This window comes from Bison bison, unplaced genomic scaffold (genome assembly GCF_000754665.1).
Source record: "Bison bison bison isolate TAMUID 2011002044 unplaced genomic scaffold, Bison_UMD1.0 scf7180017864458, whole genome shotgun sequence".
Lineage (NCBI taxonomy): Eukaryota > Metazoa > Chordata > Mammalia > Artiodactyla > Bovidae > Bison > Bison bison.
Genome location: NW_011495020.1, coordinates 4,457,601 through 4,479,293, shown reverse-complemented (window position 1 = coordinate 4,479,293; position 21,693 = coordinate 4,457,601). Strand labels below are relative to the sequence as shown.

Here is a 21,693-nt window from a genome sequence, read left to right as displayed (position 1 = left end):
CTAAGTCGCTTCAGTCGTGTCCGACTCTGTGTGACCCCATAGACGGCAGCCCACCAGGCTCCCCCGTCCCTGGGATTCTCTAGGCAAGAACACTGGAGTGGGTTGCCATTTCCTTCTCCAATGCATGAAAGTGAAAAGTGAAAGTGAAGTCTCTCAGCGGTGTCCGAAGCTGAAGCTGAGTTAGGGGATTGTAATGGGTGTATGTTGACAGTGGGGCATTTCCTGGAGATGCAGGCTGGCTTAGGTTTAGATGTGTGACCTGGGTTGGGCTGCTGGTGTTAGGGCAACCACTGACCGAAACCACCCACCCTGGCCAGGACTGATAGCAACTACTTGCAGGAGTTATCTTATAACAGGAGGTCCTGGTAAGGAACATGGAACCAACAAGCTACCACCAACTGGAAGAAGTCAGGAAAGGTCAAAAGGAGGGAGGAGACACCAGTCCATGTGTCTTACCAACCTCTCAGAATCCTTCTCACTGGAATCCATCTTGGCTGAGCGATGCATGTGCCACCAGGAAGGACCCTGAGTCAGCATGATCGGCAAGAGACAACCAGGAAACTAACCCCACCACCATAAAACCTGAGACTGTGAGCCACGTGACAGAGCAGTTCTCCTGGGTTCCCTTACTCTGCTGCTCTCCACCCCTTCCGAGTAAAGTCTCTTGCTTTGTTAGCTCATGTCTCCTCAGACAATTCTTTTGAGTGTCAGAAAAAAGCCCACTCTTGGGCTCTGGAAGTGGTTCCCTTTTCTGCAACAGCACATTTCTTGATCACTTAACATTATTTTGTCTAACTCTTCCTAGACATTAAGTAATCAATGTCATCACAGCTGTATGCACAAACCCCCCAAGAGTGACTATGCAGTTGCCTATTTATGATTTAAATTACATATCAGAATAACTTTGAAGAAGTTCTGGATTTGTTTTATTTAAGCTAGGGACTGTTACTCATTTAATAATTTTGGAATACAGAAAGCAAAGACAAGTGTTTATATTCATTAAAACAACTATATGGAAGGTAGGCTGTGATCATATAGTGGTTAGCATAATCATATAGTGGTTAGTACTTTGCACTGTGGAGAGTGGATGTGTGGTGAGGTAATTCTACTGACTTTCAGCCTGAAATCTCTGGATCTTGGAGAGTAGTGGTTGGCAGTTAAAGGCATTAACTTTAGCTCTTAGTTTCTTTTAAAGTGACTGTTATGGCAGGCATTCCTTGGGCTTGGGATCAAAGAACTCTTGAAACAGCATCTTCTAGTTTACCTTCTCCCCAGTCATTCTGCACCATGTGATTTCCTTGGTACCCAGAAAACATTCAGTTAGTTATCTCCTTATTAAAATTATTTTTTCACCCTAGTTTTACATTAGCAAGGGGATATTCAAAAGAGCAAACCTGATAAACTGTAAGTACCAACTAACTGTTAGTGAATGAAGCAATTTACAAGCAAATTGGAACCCTGTAATTTGAATACAACATTACAAGCGGCATAATATAGAAATGCATACTAGAAGGTGAAAATTTCCTCTCACATGTGCACTGTACAAAATAGTCCTGGCTAATATTTGACTACTAGTTTTAGTAAAAACACTGGCCTGGGCATTCTTGAATACCTCTATGTGCTGTAGGAGGCTATGTTGGGTCAAAAGGTTTCTGTGTGTGTGTGTATTTTGGTAGTGTCAACTTACTCTCCAAAAAGTTGTAATAATTTTGACTCCCCTAAACATGGTATTGTCCAGTGGTCCATGATTATTTTACTTTAAAAATTCTTGTTTTCTAAATTATAAAAGTACATATCCTTTTGAGAAGAGTTAGAACAATTTGGGAACATTTAAAGTAGAAAATTGAGGTATTTCCTATCCCCTATCCAGTTTCTGAAATTATTTTGCAACCAGATGACAATGTGGTCAATTTGATTTTTGTGGTCAAAAATCAATTTTAGATTTTTTTCTTCTTTTTCCTCTAGCACATGTAAACAATATATGCCACTCCTAAGAAATTCTGGGAAAGACCTGCCTAGGCCTCTGAGTCCTCAGACATGATTGTATTTTGAAAAGCAAGGCTCTACCTTACTTCCAATTCATCTTTAAATACATCTACATCAAATACATATGAGAAAAAAGTAATAATTTAGCATTTTTTTCTTTTAAAAATACTTGACTATAAGTAACTTTTTGTCTTTTCATACTGTAAAAAGTAAACAATGGAAATAGTGACAGATTTTTTTTTTTTTGGACTCCAATATCACTGCAGATGGTGACTGCAGCCATGAAATTAAAGACACTTGCTTCTTGGAAGAAAAGCTATGGCCAACCTAGACAGCATATTAAAAAGCAGAGACATTACTGTGCCAAAAAAGATCTGTCTAGTCAAAGCCATGGTTTTTCCAGTAGTCATGGATGGATGTGAGAGTTGGACTATAAAGAAAGCTGAGCACCAAAGGATTGATGCTTTTGAACTGTGGTGTTACAGAAGACTCTTGAGAGTCCCTTGGACTGCAAGGAGATCCAACCAGTCCATCCCAAAGGAAATCAGTCCTGAATATCCATTGGAAGGACTGATACTAAAGCTGAAACTCCAATACTTTGGCCACCTGATGGGAAGAACTGACTCCTTTGAAAAGATCCTGAGGCTGGGAAAGATTGAAGGCAGGAGGAGAAGGGGACAACAGAGGATGAGATGGTTGGATGGCATCACCGACTCTATGGACATGAGTTTGAGTAAGCTCCGAGAGTTGGTGATGGACAGGGAAGCCTGGCGTACTGCAGTCCATGGGGTCGCAAAGAGTCGAACATGTCTGACTGACTGAACTGAACTGATTTATAGTCTTTTAATTCAATAATTGTCCATTTGTCTTGCAATTCATTTTTCAAGCTTGGAGCATAAGCTTTTGTAGGGGTGGCTGATCTGGCTTAGAAATGGAGAGAAGTTTATTCTCTCACAGTTCTAGAGTTTAGAAGTCTACAATCAAGGTATCAGCAGAGCCATGATACCTCTGAATGGCTTATAGGGGAGGATCCATTCCATGTCTCTCCCAGTTTCTGGTGGTTGCCCACTTCCTTGTTTTGTGGCCACATCACTACAATTTCTCTCCATCTTTATATTGCTATCTCTGTTTTCTCCTCTGTGTGTCTCTTATAAGGACATCTGTCTGTGGATTTAGGACACAATCAGATAATCCAGAATGATCTCCTCATTTCAAGATCCTTAATTCAAGTACATCTGCAAAAGCCTTCAGATAACACTATTCCAGGCATGTGTGCCTGGAACCCAGTGAGAGAGGTCAAGAAAAGGAAGAGATACAGTAGGAGATGTTAGGGGAAAGTAGGAGGAAGTGATGCAAAACTTAGATTACTAGTTGTTAAATGGCTTCACTGTCACTTGAAATCAAAGTATAGACAGTACATATAATGAGCTGTTGAGTCACTTTGTGAGCATGGACTTAATGTCAGGAGAGAGATTCTTTACACCTACTCTGAGTCAAAAAATCCAAGTGACTATCCTTGTCCTAAACTTAGGTGATGCATCTCTACCTGTCCAATTCTGTGTCTCAATGTTCTGTGCACAGTGCAAGGTAAACAGTGCTAAAATTTCCCCCTTTGTTTTTCTCTTTTCTAGATTACATGCAGACTAGCTTCTTAGGGAAACATTCTATTTTCTGAGCACAACACAGGAATTTAGATATCATTTTTGCCAGTATATCAGTATACTGAATTTGGTTAAAGTTTCATGGTGTGACCCTCACAACTGTGATTGGATTATAGTGGTCTGATTTTGTTTTTCGGGGAGACTTCATCACTGCTTATTTAAGACTTCCTTGTGAAAAGTGAAAGTGTCAGTTGCTCAATCGTGTTCAGCTCTTTGTGACCCCTTGAACCATAGCGCGCCGGATTCCTCTATTCATAGAATTCTCCAGGCAAGAATACTGGAGTGGGTTGCCATTCCCTTCTCCAGGGGATCTTTCTGACCCAGGGATCAAACCTGGGTGTCTTGCATTTCGGGCAGATTCTTTACCGTCTGAGCCACCAGGGAAGCTCTAAGACTTCCTTGGAACAAGCCACATTCATGCTTAAAATGGTGTCTGTTCTAGACTAATGCTATGCAGTTTATCTTCAGTCTTGATTTGCTCCAATCCCAGCTGGCTTGCCACTCTGGTTTACTTGACTTTCCTGCATCCCTCTTCTGCCTCTTCATCTTTCAATAGAGGACCAGTCTTCCCTCCTCTTGGATAACATATTAGGAACAACCTTAAGGTAACTGATCTCTAGACTGGAATTTCTGTCTATAAACTGTGCCCATGAGTTGCTTACTTCCCTCAAATAAATACTCCTCCTCTTCCTTGAAGCTTAGTCTAGCTAAAAACAATTTCTCCTCCAAATTCTAAAAACTCTTATTGTTTGTACTTTTACTGAAGCAGAATATGTTTTATTTCCCCATCTAGATCATAAGTTTGGTGAAAGTCAAAACCTTGTTTATACTTTAAAAAAAATTTTATTTATATATTTATTTTTGGATGCACTGAATCTTTGTTGCTCTGAGATGGCTTCTTCTAGTCGAGGCTAGCAGGGGCTACTCTTCATTGAGATGCATGGAGATGCACATTCTCTAGAGCGCAGGCTCAGTAGTTGTGTTCTGTGGGTTTAGTTGTTCCCCGGAATGTGGGATCGTCTAGGACTAGAGACTGAACCCATTTTCCCTGTATTAGCAGGTGGATTCTTAATCACAGGACCACCAGGGAAGTCTGTAGTTTATATTTCTTTACTTGCCCTCCACCCCATACTATGTTTTACCTTAAACAGAGACGATGCTTGATAAATACCTGTTGAATAAAACAGCTTTAAGGATAGGAAGTGAATTTATAGTATAAATTGGTAAAGACTATCAGGAGGAAAATCAACATCCTTAGATACAACATTTTGTGAAAAAATTTGGAACACTTACCAAAATAATGCAAATAATCAAAACACCTCAACAACAAAAAAAAGTTTCCATTGTTTATATTTTTTCAGGTCAGGTTTATTGAGGTATACTTTGCATTTAGTAAAATTTGCCCTTTTAAATTGTTCATGTCAATGAATTTTGAGTAATTTTCACAATTATGTATCTATTACCACAGCCAAGATAAAGATCACTTATCAGTTCAGTTCAGTCGCTCAGTCGTGTCCGACCCTTTGCAACCCCATGAATTGTAGCACGCCAGGCCTCCTTGTCCATCACCAACTCCCGGAGTTCACCCAAACTCATGCTCTGGTGGTTCAGACGGTAAAGCGTCTGCCTACAATGCGGGGGACCTGGGTTCAATACCTGGGTTGGGAAGATCTCCTGGAGAAGGGAATGGCGACCCACTCCAGTACTCTTGCCCCCTCCCCCAGCCCCCCCACCCCCCGCCAAAAGCGGCTCAAAGATGACTTATATCATCCCCCAAATTCCCTTGTACCCTTTTATAATCAACCCATTTCTCTCATCACCAGCTCCGGGCAACCACTAATCCCCTTTGTATCTCTTATCAGTTCAGGTCAGTCGCTCAGTCGTGTCCAACTCTTTGTGACCTCATGGACTGCTGCATGCCAGGCCTCCCTGTCCATCCCAAACTCCCCGAGTTTACTCAGACTCATGTCCATTAAGTCGATGATGCCATCCAACCATCTCATCCTCTGTTGTCCCCTTCTCCTCCTGCCTTCAATCTTTCCCAGCTTCATGGTCTTTTCAAATGAATCAGTTCTTCCCATCAGGTCCTCAAAGTATTGGAGTTTCAGCTTCAACATCAGTCCTTCCAAAGAATATTCAGGACTGATTTCCTTTAGGATGGACTGGTTGAATCTCCTTGCAGTCCAAGGGACTCTCAAGAGTCTTTTCTAACACCATAGTTTAAAATCATCAATTCTTTGGTGCTCAGCCTTCTTTATAGTCCAACTCACATTCATACATGACTACTGGAAAAACCATGGCTTTGATTAGACAGACCTTTGTTGGCAAAGTAATGTCTCTGCCTTTTAATATGCTGTCTAGGTTGGTCATAGCTTTTTTTCCAAGAAGCAAGTGTCTTTTAATTTCATGGCTGCAGTCACCATCTGTAGTGATTTTGGAGCCCAGAAAAATAAAATCTGCCACTGTTTTCACTGTTTCCCCATCTATTTGCCCATCTATTTCCCCATCTATTGAAGTGATGGGATCAGATGCCATGATCTCAGTTTTCTGAATGTTGAGTTTTAAGCCAATTTTTTTCACTCTTTTTCACTTTCATCAAGAGGCTCTTTAGTTCTTCTTCAATTTCTGCCACAAGGGTGGTATCATCTGCATATCTGAGGTTATTGATAGTTCTCCCAGCAATCTTGATTCCAGCTTGTGCTTCCTCCAGCCCAGCGTTTCTCATGATGTACTCTGCATATAAGTTAAATAAGCAGAGTGACAATATACAGCCTTGATGTACTCCTTTCCCTATTTGGAACAAGTCTGTTGTTCCATGTCCAGTTTTAACTGTTGTTTTCTGACCTGTATACAGATTTCTCAGGAGGCAGGTGAGGTGGTCTGGTATTCCCATCTCTTTAAGAATTTTCCAGTTTATTGTGATCCACATAGTCAAAGGCTTTGGCATAGTCAATAAAGCAGAAGTAGATGTTTTTTTGGAACTCTTCTGCTTTTTCAATGATTCAACAGATGTTGGCAATTTGATCTCTGGTTCCTCTGCCTTTTCGAAATCCTGCTTGAACATCTGGAAGTTCACAGTTCATGTACTATTGAAGCCTGGCTTAGAGAATTTTGTGCATCACTTTGCTAGCATGTGAGATGAGTGCAATTGTATGGTAGTTTGAGTGTTCTTTGGCATTGCCTTTCTTTGGGATTGGAATGAAAACTGACCTTTTCCAGTCCCATGGCCATTGCTGAGTTTTCCAAATTTGCTGGCATATTGAGCATAGCACTTTCATAGCATCATCTTTTAGGATTTGAAACAGCTCAACTGGAATTCCATCCCCTCCACTAGCTTTGTTCGTAGTGACACTTCCTAAGACCCGCTTGACTTTGCATTCCAGGATGTCTGGCTCTAGGTTGGTGATCAAACCATTGTGATTATCTGGGTTGTGAAGATCTTTTTTGTACAGTTCTTCTGTGTATTCTTGCCACCTCTTCTTAATATCTTCTGCTTCTGTTAGGTCCATACCATTTCTGTCCTTTATTGTGCCCATCTTTGCATGAAATGTTCCCTTGGTATCTCTAATTTTCTTGAAGAGATCCCTAGTCTTTCCCATTCTATTGTTCTGCTCTATTTCTTTGCGTTTTGCTCTATTTCTTTGCATTGATCGCTGAGGAAGACTTTCTTATCTCTCCTTGCTATTCTTTGGAATTCTGCATTCAAATGGGTATATCTTTCCTTTTCTCCTTTGCCTTTAGCTTCTCTTCTATTCAGAGCTAAATATAAGGCTTCCTCAGACAACCATTTTGCCTTTTTGCATTTCTTTTCCTTGGGGATGGTCTTGATCTCTGCCTCTTGTACAATGTCCCGAACCTCAGTCCATAGTTCTTCAGGCACACTGTCTATCAGATCTAATTCCTTGAATCTATCTATCACTTCCAGTATACAATTGTAAGGGATTTGATTTAGGTCATACTTGAATGATCTAGTGGTTTTCCCTACTTTCTTCGATTTAAGTCTGAATTTGCCAATAAGGAGTTCATGGTCTGTGCCACAGTCAGCTCCCAGTCTTGTTTTTCCTGACTGTATTGAACTTCTCCATCTTTGGCTGCAAAGAACCTATAGTCAATCTGATTTCAGTGTTGACCATCTGGTGATGTCCATGTGTAGAGTCTTCTCTTGTGTTGTTGGAAGAGGGTGTTTGCTAGGACCAGTGCATTCTTTTGGCAAAACTCTATTAGCCTTTGCTATACTTCATTCTGTACTCCAATGCCAAATTTGTCTGTTACTTCAGGTGTTTCTTAACTTCCTACTTTTGCATTCCAGTCCCCTGTAATGAAAAGGACATCTTTGGGTGTTAGCTCTTTAGCCTTTCCCAAAATGCTGTATAAATGGAATCATAAGGAAAGTGGCCTTTGTATCTGGCTTCTTTCACTTAGCATAATGCTTTTGAGATTCGTCTATGTAGTTGCCTGTATTAGTAGCTAGTTCCTTTTCATCGTTATTGAAAATTATTTTTAGCAGAAGACATTTGAATTCCTGAAATTACTCATCTTCCTAAAAGCAGAAGTAAGAAAAATTCAATGATCACAAATCCCTTCCCCTAGAGGCCATCTGTGGGATCCACCAAGGATGACTGAGGCTTATCATGGGAAATGAGAAGTCTCCACACTACATGTAAACATACATTGTCCCAGAACTATCATATCTCCTGTCTGTTCTCCTCAGGTCCATCTATCTTTCCAAAAAGTCAGTTTGTTTCCCCTTTCTCCCTCCCCTTCCCTCATTGAGAATTCACTTGTTTCCCCTTAAGTATCTTTCTCTCCCTCCCCTTCCTTTATTAAGATGATATAAAAAAAAAAAGTGTTAGTTGCTCAGTCATGTTTTACTCTTTGTGACCCCATGGACTGTAGCCCACCAGGCTCCTCTGTCCAGGGAATTCTCCAAGCAAGAATACTGGAGTGGGTAGCCTTTCCCTTCTCCTGAGGATCTTCCCTACTCAGGCACTGAACCCAGGTCTCTGACATTGCAGGCAGATTCTTTACTGCCTGAGCCACCAGGGAAGCCCATTAACATGGCATATAAGCCCCAAATTCTAATTGCCCCTTGAGTCACACATTTCTCTGCACCCATACCTTAACATAAATATGGTGATTAATTGTTATCTTCTGCTAATCTGTCTTCTGTCAGTTGAATTTAAAAGATCTCAATCACTGAAGGGGGCTTCCCTGGTGTGTCAGCTGGTAAAGAATCTGCCTGCAATGTGGGAACCCTGGGTTCAATCCATGGGTTGGGAAGATCCCCTGGAGAAGGGAATGGCTACCCAATCCAATATTCTGGCCTGGAGAATTCCATGGACTGTATAGTCTATGGGGTTGCAAAGAGTCTGACATGACTGAGCATCTTTCACTTTCAATCACTAAAGCAAGTACAGGAAAAGTTTTAATTCCGACACTTTATTTCATTGTATGGGTGTATTAAAATTGTTTATTCACCAATTGGACATTTGGGCTGTTTCCAGTTTTTGGACACTTCCCTACCAGTTCTTTGCATAACATAAAATTTCAGTTCTGTTCTGGAACAGGATATCCAGATTATATATTTCAAGTCTCTATAGAAAACTTCAAGACTGTTTTCCAAAATGGTTGTATGGCCAATTTGCATTGCCATCATTAATATATGAAGCTCCAGTGGCTCAGCATTTTCATCAGCACTTTATATTGCCCGCTGTTTTAGCCATTCTGGAAGGTTAAGTGTTAATTTGAAGACAAACAAGGAAAACATACAGATTACTCATCAAAGAAATATTGATAAAACCAGTGCCTAGTTTTAGCTTCAGCTGAGTTCAACATTTTGTTGGATGTTTGATTTCGTTGACTGTCAGGAGTAAGATCATGTGAAGAACATATGACACAGTACCTTATCTCACAGTCCTCATGGTCAGGTCAAGGGAACATAAAAAAGAAAAGTATGCGCCCAAGTAAACTTTCTATGGCACGTCAGAAGCACAGAGTAGAAGCTTTCTACCTCTTTCTCAAAGGAAGAGAAAGGCTTCAAGAAGTTGTATATTTGAGTTAAATCCCCTTTCCCCTAAACTAATGAATAGCCTTGTACTTTAAAATGTCAATCCTGTATCTTCAGTATTTTAAAAGCTATAGAAGTCAACAAGGCCTCTCCTAGCCAAAAGACAAATAATTTTAGCATAAAAGTATACTGAAGAGTTAAGGAAAGGTGGTTTGAAGAGACTTCTTACCTCAAATACCCTGTCTGTGGGGCCATTGAACAAAGTAGCTCATTAGGCCCAGAGGAATTTTCAGAAAAGGATGTTCCTGGGGCCAGGAACAAACAGAGGAAGACTGGAGAGTTTGAGATAGAAAGATCAGTGGCCCAGTTGGAAATCTGTGTCCTTGGATCTCAGTTCCAGCTGTGTTCCAACTAGGTGAGCAAACCTAGACAAGCCAAATGCTTGCAGGCCCATCTTTCCATCTGTAAAACAGAGATCTCTGAGATCTTAGATCCCTGAGATCCCTTTAAGTTGTGACATTTTGTGGTTTGCATATCACATGCAGGGAGAATTCTCAAAAAAAGGACAATGGGGAGGGCCAGAGCAGAGAAATGAAATGAGGGGAGGGGCAGGGCTATGCAGGGAGAGAGGTGTGGTTTGTATGTAAACAGAGGTGAATGGAGTCACCCCTAAGGCTCAAACAGACTCTTAAATTCCACCAAGGCAACATGTGGAAGTAGGAGTATGCTGGGAATACAAGATGCAAAAGAGCACGAACTGCTTTTGCTGCATCCCATAGGTTTTGAGTTGTTGTGTTTTCATTGTCATTTGTTTCTAGAAATTTTTTGATTTCCCTTTTGATTTCTTCAGTAACCTGTTGGTTATTTAGAAATGTGTTGTTTAATCTCCATGTGTTTGTGTTTCTTACACTTTTTTTCTTCTAATTGATATCTGGTTTCATAGCATTGTGGTTGGAGAAGATGCTTGATACAATTTCAATTTTCTTAAATTTACTGAGGTTTGATTTGTGGCCCAAGATGTGGTCTATCCTGGAGAATGTTTCATGTGCACTTGAGAAGAAGGTGTATTCTTCTGCATTTGGATGGAATGCCTTGAAGATATCAATGAGATCCATTTCATCTAATGTATCATTTAAGGCTTGTGTTTCCTTAATAATTTTCTGTTTGATGATCTGTCCATTAATATGAGTGGGGTGTTAAAGTCTCCTACTATTATTGTGTTCCTGTCAATTTCTCCTTTATGTCTGTTAGTGTTTATCTTATGTACTGAGGTGCTTCTATGTTGGGTGCATGCTTCCCTGGTGGCTCAGATGGAAAAGAGTCTGCCTGCAATGTGGGAGACCCAGGTTCGATCTCTGGGTTAGGAAGATCCCCTGGAGAAGGAAATGGCAATCTACTCCAGTACTGTTGCTTGGAAAATTCCATGGATGGAGGAATCTGGTGGGCTACAGTCCATGGTGTCACAAAGAGCAGGACATGACTGAGCAACTTCATTTTCTATGTTGGGTGCATAGATATTTATAATTATTATGTCTTCCTCTTAGACTGATCCCTTGGTCATTATGTAGTGTCCTTCCTTATCTCTTGTAAGAATTTTAAGGTCTATTTTGTCTGATATGAGATTGTTACTCCAACTTTCTTTTGCTTCCCATTTGCATGGAATGTATTTTTCCATCTTCCCACTTTCAGTCTATATGTGTCTTGAGGTCTGAAGTGGGTTTCTCGTAGACAGCATATATATGGGTCTTGTTTTTGTATCCGTTCAGCCAGTCTGTGTCTTTTGGTTGGAGCATTTAATCCATTTACATTTAAAGTAATTATTGATATATATATTACTATTGCCATTTCTTAATTGTTTGGGGTTGATCTTGTAGATCTTTTTTCTTCTGTTGTATTTCTTGGCTATATGAGTCCCTTTAACATTTGCTGTAAAGTGGGTTTGGTGGTACTAAATTCTCTTAACTTTTGTTTGTCTGAAAAGCTTTTTATTCCTCCATCAATTGTGAATGAGGTCCTTGCTGGGTACAGTAATCTTGGCTGTAGATTTTTCCCTTTCAGTACTTTAAATATATCCTGCCATTCCCTTGTGGCCTGCAGGGTTTCTGATGAAAGATCAGCTGTTAAGCACATGGAGTTTCCCTTGTATGTTACTTGTTGCGTCTCCCTTGCAGCTTTTAATATTCTTTCTTTGTGTTTAGTCTCTGTTAGCTTGATTAGTATGTGTCTTGGTGTGTTTCTCCTTGGGTTTATCCTGTATAGGACTCTCTGTGCCTCTTGGACTTCGTTGACTATTTCCTTTTCCACGTTGTGGAAATTTTCAACTATAATCTCTTCAAAAATTTTCTCATACCTTTTCCTTTTCTCTTCTTCTGAGACCCCTATAATTTGAATGTTGGTGCATTTGATATGGTCCCAGAGATCTCTGAGACTGTCCTCAGCTCTTTTCATTCTTTTTACTTTATTCTGCTCTTCAGAAGTTATTTCCACCATTTTGTCTTCCAGCTCACTGATTCATTCTTCTGCTTCAGATATTCTGCTATCGATTCCTTCTAGAGTATTTTTAATTTCAGTAATTGTGTTGTTTGTCTCTGTATGCTTGTCCTTTAATTCTTCTAGGTCTTTGTTAATTGATTCTTGCATTTTCTCCATTTTATTTTTTTTTCAAGGTTTTTGATCATCTTCACTATCATTATTCTGAATTCTTTTTCAAGTAGTTTGCCTATTTCCTCTTCATTTATTTGGACTTCTGTGTTTCTACTTTGTTCCTTCATTTGTGCAGTATTTCTCTGCCTTTTCATTGTTTTTTTTTTTTTTTAAGTTATTGTGTTTGAGGTCTCCTTTCCCAGGCTTCAAGGAAAGTTGAATTCTTTCCTTGAAGAAGGTTGAATTCTTTCTTCCTTTTGATTTCTGCCCTCCGTGGTAACACTTTGGGCTTCCCTCGTGGCTCAGATGGTAAAGTGTCTTTCTGCAATGCAGGAGACCTGGGTTCAATCCCTGGGTTGGGAAGATCTCCTGGAGAAAGAAATGGCAGCCCACTCCAGTATTCTTGCCTGGAAAATCCCATGGACAGCAGAGCCTGGTAGGCTACTGTCCATGGGGTCACAAAAGGTCGGACACTATTGAGTGACTTCACTTCACTTCAGGATTGGCACAGTGGTTTGTGTGAGCTTCCTCTAGGGTGAGATTTGTGCTTAGTTTTTGCTTGTTTATTTTTCCTCTGATGGGCAAGGCTGAATGAGATGGTGATCCTGTCTGCTGATGATTGGATTTGTATTCTTGCTTTGTTGTTTAGATGAGGTGTCCTGCACAGGGTGCTAATGGTGGTTGGTTGATGCAGGGTCTTGTAGTCAAGTGATTTCCTTTGTGTGAGTTCTCATTATTTGATACTCCTTAGGGTTAGTTCTCTGGTAGTCTAGGGTCTTGGAGTCAATGCTCCTACTGCAAAGGCCCAGGGCTTGATCTCATTGTTTAGGCTTTGATAATGGTTTGTACTTGATGTATTTTACACGCCATTCAAGAACTTCTTTACAACACTGACATACTCCATCATGAAGTTTTGCATTAATTTTTCACATGACTCCTCACAGAGGTCAAAGAACATCCTCAGGCCCTCAGTGCCAGCAAGGCTCTTTTAAAGAGGCCCAGTCTTGATCCTTTCCCCTTCATGAAGCTTCTCTCTCTCACACCCGGCATAAAAGAAACACAAAATTTTAACTAACAGAATTCAGCAACACATCAAAAAGCTCATACACTATGATCAAGTTGGGTTTATTCCAGGGATGCAAGGACTCTTCAATATACACAAATCAATCAATGTGATACAACAATATTAACAAACTGAAAGATAAAAATCACATGATAATTTCAATAGATGCAGAAAAAAACCTTTGACAAAATTCAGCACCCATTTATGATTAAAACTCTTCAAAAAATGGGCATAGAAGGAACCTACCTCAACATAGTAAAGGCCATATATGATAAGCCTACAGTACTGAACTGAACTGAACAGCAAACATTATTCTCAATGGTGAAAAACTGAAAGCATTCCCCCTAAGATCAGGAACAAGAAAAGGGTGTCCATTTTCACCACTATCAGTCAACATAGTTCTGGAAGTCCTAGCTACGGCAATCAGAGAAGAAAAAGAAATAAAAGGAATCCAGATCAGAAAAGAAGAAGTAAAGCTCTCATTGTTTGCAGATGACATGATACTGTACATAGAAAACCCTAAAGACAGTATCAGAAAATTACTAGAGCTAATCAGTGAATTTAGCAGTTTCAGGATACAAAATCAATACACAGAAATCACTTGCATTTCTATATACTAACAATGAAAAATCAGAAAGAGAAATTAAGGAATCAATCCCATTCACCATTGCAACAAAAACAATTAAATACCTAGGAATAAACCTACTTAAGGAGACAAAAGAACTGTACACAGAAAATTATAAGACACTAATGAAAGAAATCAAAGATGACATAAACAGATGCAGAGATATTCCATGTTCCTGGGTAGGAAGAATCAATACTGTGAAAATGACTATAGTACCAAATGCAATCTACAGATTTAATGTGATCCTTATCAAATTACCATCTAATAGGCATTTTTCACAGAACTGGAACAAAAAATTTCACAATTCATATGGAAACACAAAAGACCCTGAATAGCCAAAGCAGTTTTGAGAAAGAAGAATGGAGCTGGAAGAATCAACCTTCCTGACTTCAGATCATACTACAAAGCTACAGTCATCAAGACAGTATGGTACTGGCACAAAAACAGAAATATAGACCATAGAAAGCCCAAAAATAAACCCATGCACCTATGAGTACCTTATTTTTTGACAAAGGAAGCAAGAATATACAATGGGGCAAAGACAGCCTCTTCAATAAATGGTGCTGGGAAAACTGGACAGGTATATGTAAAAGAATGAGAACACTTCCTAACACCATACACAAAGGTAAACTCAAAATGCATTAAAGACCTAAATGTAAGACCAGAAACTATAAAACTCTTAGAGGAAAACAGGCAGAACACTAGATGACATAAATCAAAGCAAGATCCTCTATGACCCACCTCCTAGAATAATGGAAATAAAAACAAAAGTAAACAAGTGGGACTTGATTAATCTTAAAATTTTGCACAGCAAAGGAAATGTTAAGCAAGGTGAAAAGACAACCCTCAGAATGGGAGAAATAATAGCAAATGAAACAGCTGATAAAGGATTAATTTCCAAAATATACAAGCAGCTTATACAACTCAATGCCAGAAAAACAAATAACCCAGTCAAAAAGTGGGAAAAATACCTAAACAGACATTTCTCCAAAGGATACATACAGATGGCTAACAAACACATGAAAAGATGCTCAACATTGCTCATTATTAGGGAAATGTAAATCAAAACGACAGTGAGATATCCCCTCACACGGATCAGAATGGCCCTCATCAAAAAGTCTACAAACAGTAAATGCTGGAGAGGATGTGGAGAAAAGGGAATGCTCTTTCACTGTTGGTGGGAATGTAAACTGATACAGCCACTATGGAAGACAGTATGGAGATTCCTTAGAAAACTAGGAATAAAACCACCATAAGACCCAGCAATCCCACTCCTAGACATATACCCTGAGGAAACCAAAACTGAAAGAGACACATGTATCCCATTGTTCATTGCAGCATTATTTACAATAGCTAGAACATAGAAGCAACCTAGATGCCCATCGACAGATGAATGGATAAAGAAGTTGTGGTACATATACACAATGGAATATTACTCAGCTATAAAGAGGAAAGCATTTGAGTCAGTTCTAATGAGGAGGATGAACCTAGAATCTATTATACAGAGTGAAGTGAGTCAGAAAGAGAAAGATAAATACCGTATTCTAACACATATATATGGAATCTAGAAAAATGGTACTGAACAATTTATTTACAGGGCAACAATGGAGAAACAGACATGGAGAATAGTCTTATGGACATGGGGAGAGGGGAGGAGAGGGTGAGATGTATGGAAAGAGTAACATGGAAACTTACATTAACATATGTAAAATATAGCCAACGGGAATTTGCTGTATGGCTCAGGAAACTCAAACAGGGGCTCTGTTACCAACCTAGAGGGGTGGGATGGGGAGGTAGATGGGAGGGAGTTAAAAAAATTTTTTTTCTCCGCTCTTCTGGACTTTGGTTCTAGTAAGGAAAGATAAAAAATAAAATGGTAAATAAAATTTAAAAATAACACACAAGATGTGTTTGTTAGTGATAAACGCTAATAGCAGAGAAGGACTATAGGATTGGGTGCAGAGGGGGAGGGGCTGTAATTCTAAAGAGTGCGGCTGAGAAGATGTCATCTGACTCAGGAGTGGAAGGAATGAGCTTGCATGGACAGAGAGGTACTGGACAGTCTTTCAGAAAAAGAACAGCAATTTCAAGTAGCCAGGATTCAAGGAAGCCAGGGATTTGAGTGGAAGAGGAACAGGGGAGAGTAATGCAAAATGTGGTGTGGGCTCCCTCAGGAGCAGGAGGAGCTCAGCTACTTCTGGAGCTCCCTGGCTCACCTCCTTCCCTCTCTCAGCATTTAGGGAATACCTCTGTGACTCAAGCTGCAGATACTATCATGGATAAGACCCTGTGTTCTGGTTACCAGAACCAGAATAAGACGTTTCGGGGCCCAACTGGCAGCAAGGGTACATGAAGATACTGTCAACAATACTTGAGCAGGACTTAAATCTCTGTCTTTAGTTCTGAAGGCCTAATGGTGGGTCTCCTTACAGAGGACAAATGAAGCTACAGAGAAGAAACTAGGGTATATTGAACTAAAAAAAAAAAGCATATAGTTTTTCTAGAAAATACCTGCAGGAGATTCAAAATTTAACAAAAATAAAAAGCACCTTAGATTTCTAAACTGCAAGAATTTTAGATATCACCAGTGCAACTTCTTCCTTTCATAGATGAAACTCAAGAGAAATGATTTCTTTTTAAAAAAATGTTATTGAAGTATAGTTGATTTACAATTTCTACTGAACAATAATGACTCATTTATACATATATATGTATTCTTTTTCATGTTCTTTTACATTATATTATCTCAGATATTGAATATAGCTGCCTGTGCTATACAGTAGAACTTTACTGATTATCCCTCTTAAGAGAAGTGATTTCTCAAAGTAACAGAGGGAAGGACAAATGGTTCTCTAGCCTATTTGGCCAGTGCAGTGATTAATTTATCACAACTTTTTTTTAAACCTTTACCAAAGTTTCAGAATAAGGTTGTAGAGAGCAAAACACAATATTTTAAAAATAATTTTATTTATTTTTGGCTGTGCTGGGTCTTTGTTGCTGTGCAGGCTGTTCTCTAATTGCGGTGAGCAGGGGCTACTCTGCAGTTGTGGTGTGCAGCCTTCTCATTGCACTGGCTTGTCTTGTTGCAGAGCATAGGCTCTAGGCACACAGGCTTCAGTAGTTGTGGTTCATGGGATTATTTGTGGAATCTTCCACATACAACCAGCACGTGGAATCTTCCCGAACCAGGGATCCAACCCGTGTCTCCGGCATTGGTTGGCATGTTATTTACCACTGAACCGCAGGGAAGCCCTAGAGCAATATTTTAAGTTATGTTGTAAGTTCACTGTGAACTAAATGAGAAATAGAAATTGTGCTGACTCAGAGAGCAAAAATGTCAGTGTCAGAGTTTTGATACCTACAGGATCAGTTATATCAGGAGGAGATTCCTAGAGGTGCAAGCAGTGACAGGTACTATTGGAAATGTAGGGAAAATGGGAGAAAAACCCCCAAACATAAGCCCCTGACAGACCAAAGCCATCTCTTTGGCTGGTGACATCAAGAATAGACTTGAAACCCAGTAATATCAGGATGGAGATGTTGCACCCAAATTTTTAAACAATGACAACTTTAAGTAAAATGCAAAATTTAAAACAGATTATTGTAATTCAGTGTAGCATTAAATGTAAGTTCAGTCAAATTAAGCTCTTTTCTAAAGAAAAAAATGAAACATGGTTAGGAATAAAAAGCATATGGAAACTCAAAAACAATATTAAATCAAGCTTGTGAAATAAATCTCTAGAGAAAAATATTACTCAGAACATAGAATCATTGTAAAGCAACTATACTCTAATCAAAATTAATTTTTAAAAGACAATGATAATTAAAAATTTTAAATGATGAATTAAATATATGGTAAAGAATCCATGGTCTCAAAATGAGAAAACCAGAACTCATTCACCTTTCAAAGTCTTTATTTTGTGAAAGATCTTAAATTTTGGATGCAGCAAAGTAAAATACAGCCTCTTGAAAAAGAATTCCAGTTCACAGCACAGTTTCTCCTAAGGAGAGTTCCTATTGATTTGTAACTTGGCCTTGAATTTGACCTGTGGCCTTCATGTCATGATGATTTGGGTCACTCTGATTATGACATCTCTGGAACAAGGGCCTCTGCTAATTTTAAATGAATGCAGCTGTCGATTGCCATTCATTTATTTGCATCACAATATATGGGAATAAATTTGCAATTAAAAAACATTTCCAGTAAGCAGTCAGATTGAGGAAATGAAGGACATTTATCTAGTAAGTTTAAAAAGAGATGTTTCATTTTTGCCCTTTTGGACATGAAAAAAGGAAACAAAGTTTATGTCTTTGAAGTGTTGATTGAGGCCAGATTTATTCCCTGGGCTACAGCATCAAAAAAAAGCCATGCAATCCAAGTTAGATTTTAGTTTAAATTTAAAAAAAGAATAAATGTTGAAAATTTCATACCACACCTACAAAAGTTTTTTCTTCCCTTTTTCCTCCTTCTTTGCTTCCTTGCTTCTTTTCTTCTTCTCTTTAATTTTTCTTTCTCTTTTTCTATTCTTTCCACATTTCTTTCTTTTTTCTGTTTGAGTTGATGAAAATGAATACTTCTTAAATTTGATTTATAGACAGGGCTTGCATTTAATATTAAAAATCAAAACCTTTGATAATCACATTAGAGCTTTCATGCCATCTTACATCTGACACTGCAAAAATAATAACACACCATCCAGATTTAGGGAAACAGGTCTATGAGGAGTAGACCAGGAGAGAAAAGAGTCTGGAGGCTTTCTCATAAACTAGACCAGTGAAGGGACTTGAAAGAGAAGGAATTGAGGGAGCTCTAGAAAGACTTAGGAAGCCTCAATACATAGGTTTTGAGGTGTGCTGTTTTCACCATGTATAATGTTCCTTCCATTATCTTCCACTTGTTGAAATTTTAATTCTCCAAAACCCAACTGTATAATCACCTACCGTGAGAAGTTCTAGATATTCTTGACTGTGTGGATAACAACAAACTGTGGAAAACTCTTAAAGACATGGGAGTACCAGACCACCTTACCTATCTCCTGAGAAACCTGAATGTGAGTCAAGAACCAACAGTTAGAATTGGACTAGAACAACTGACTGGTTCCAAATTGGGAAAGGAGTACAACAAGGCTGTATATTGTCACCTTGCTTATTTAACTTATATACAGAGTACATCATGTGAAATGCTGGCCTGAATGACTCGCAAGCTGGAATCAAGATTGTCGGGAGAAATATCAATAACTTCAGATATGCAGACGATGCCACTCTGACGGCAGAAAGTGGAGAGGAACTAAAAAAATCTCTTCATGAGGATAAAAGAGGAGAGTGAAAAAGCTGACTCGAAACTCAACATTCAAAAAACTAAGATCATGGCATCTGGTCCCACACTTCATGGTAAATAGAGGGGGGAAAAGTGGAAGTAGTCACCGACTTTGTTTTCTTGGGCTCCAAAATCACTGTGGATGGTGATTTTGCAGCCATGAAATTAAAAGATGCTTGCTTCTTAGAAGGAAAGCTATGACAAACCTAGACATGAACTTCCCTGTAGCTTATACAGTAAAGAATCTGCTTTTGCAATTCAGGAGACCCAGGTTCGATCCCTGGGTCAGAAAGATTCTCTGGAGACGTGAATGACAACCCAACTTCAGTATTCTTGCCTGGAGAATCTGATAGACAGAGGAGCCTGGTGGGCTACAGTTCATGGGTTTGCAAAGAACTGGACACGACTGAGTGACTAAGCACACACACAGACAGCATATTAAAAAGCAGAGACATCACTTTGCCAACAAAAGTCCATATAGTCCAGACTATGATTTTTCCAGTAGTCATGTATGGATGTGAGAGTTGGACCATGAAGAAGGCCGAGCACTGAAGAACTGATGCTTTTGAATTGCAGTCCTAGAGAAGACTCTTGAGAGTCCCTTAGACTGCAAGGGGATCAAACCAGTCAAGCCTAAAGGAGATCAACCCTGAATATTCAGAATGGACTGTTGCTGAGGTTGAAGCTCCAATACTTTGGCCACCTGATGTGAAGAGCCAACTCATTGGAAAAAAACGTGATCCTGGGAAAGACTGAAGGCAAAAAGAGAAGGGTTGGCAGAGGATAAGATGGTTAGATGGCGTTACTTACTCAGTGAACAGGAATTTGAGCAAACTCTGGGAGATAGTGGAGGACAGAGGAGCCTGGTGTGCTACAGTCCATGGGGTTGCAAAGAAACATATAGGACTTAGCGACAGAATAACAACTCTGAAGCTTCGTAGCACTTGCTGCTCTCTTTATTGTAATACTAGTGATTGTCCAACTTATTTAGATCGGTTAACCAGGGCCTTGAATTCCATACTAAGGGGCTTAAAGAGGGCCACTAGGTTTCAAGGCAAACTAATAAGGTATTTCTGGTGAAAACAAAAAAGAAGCGGGTGTAGAAACTATTCTCTCTCTCTAGCATATTGCTGTGTCAGGTATCATGCATGGCTGCTGCTGCTGCTGCTAAGTCGCTTCAGTCGTGTCCGATTCTGTGCGACCCCATAGACGGCAGCCCACCATGCATGGCTACCCTAGTTTAAAAAAGTGGAAGCAAGTTACTCTCCAAAACTTGCTTACTAAGCAGCCTCCCCATCCTTAGCACCTTCTCTACCCTCTCTAATGCTATACTGAAATACTACTTTGAAGGTTCAGCAATGACGTGCTTACTTTCCACGTCTAGGGATTTGTCCCCACTGTCCTCATTCTCACAATTTAAGTCCATGAATCTTTCAGAAACATTTTCTTCTTACAACTCACTCACAGATCGAGGATTTTGTTTTTTATGTAATCCCCCCCGCCCCCCCAAGAAGCTTAATACGAAGCTTACTTGGTTAAGGGTGGCTATGGGTGGAGTCTTCAAGAAATTCTGAAAGGTAATTTAGAGCGTTTTAGACTTGAAAGGGCGGTTGACAATGCTCCTAAAGTGAAGGGTCAAAGTCTGTAGACTTGTTTTTAACAGCGCTCCAGAGCTGGGAGATAACTTTCTGTTGTTAGTTTATGAAGGAAATCAACAAATGAAGAGGAGCTCGGGTCTTTTTTTTACCTAGGAGCTCAAGTGAGAGACTGGGAGAACCAGGCGCGGTTAACCCTGGGCGCGCCCTCAGCGCAGCCGGGGCTCACAGCTTGCTTCGCCCAGGGGCGGGGCGCGCCAGGCGGCTAAGCTTCTGAGCAGCAGAGGGGGCGTGTCCGGCGGGCGCGCGCGGGCGGTGAGGGGGCGTGTCCCGGGAGTGGCGGCGGCGGCGCGGGTCGGGTGCGCGGCGCAGCCTCCTGTGTTGGAATGTGCGGCTCCCGAGAGCTCAGGGCGCAGGAGCGGAGTAAGCGCCGCCGAGGCCTGGGGCCCCAGAGCCCGCTGTGGGTGGCGGCGGCGGCCCGGACCGCAGGGCGAGAGCCAGCGGCCTGAACACTCTGTGCAGCCCCACTGGGTCTTCGCGGGCCTCGACGAGCCCAGCGTCCAACTTTTCCACCGTCACCCTCCCCTCCCCCGAAACTCCTGCAACAAAGAAAAGTAGTCCGTGAAGGAGCGGCGACGCGGGTCGTCGCCCCTCCTCGCCCAGAAAGGCCGGTAAGCGCGGCGCGATCTGAGACACGGTTGGGTGGGGGCGGCGGGCCGGCCGGGCGGCCGTGGCCGCGGAAAGGGGAGGGCGCGGAAGGACGCGGAGCGAGGCGCTGTCCAGGGCTGATTTGCAG

General features: G+C 40.5%; 1 protein-coding gene across 1 annotated transcript in view; it reads left to right on the top strand.

Moving 5' to 3' along the window:
- The first annotated feature begins 21,244 nt into the window (after positions 1-21,244).
- Positions 21,245-21,693, top strand: part of LOC105002820 (RE1-silencing transcription factor-like) — a 26,045-nt gene continuing 25,596 nt past the window's right edge. Inside the window, exon 1 of the mRNA XM_010859642.1 lies at positions 21,245-21,568. The gene's annotated coding sequence lies outside the window, so the exon portion shown is untranslated. The remainder of the gene's footprint in view (positions 21,569-21,693) is intronic.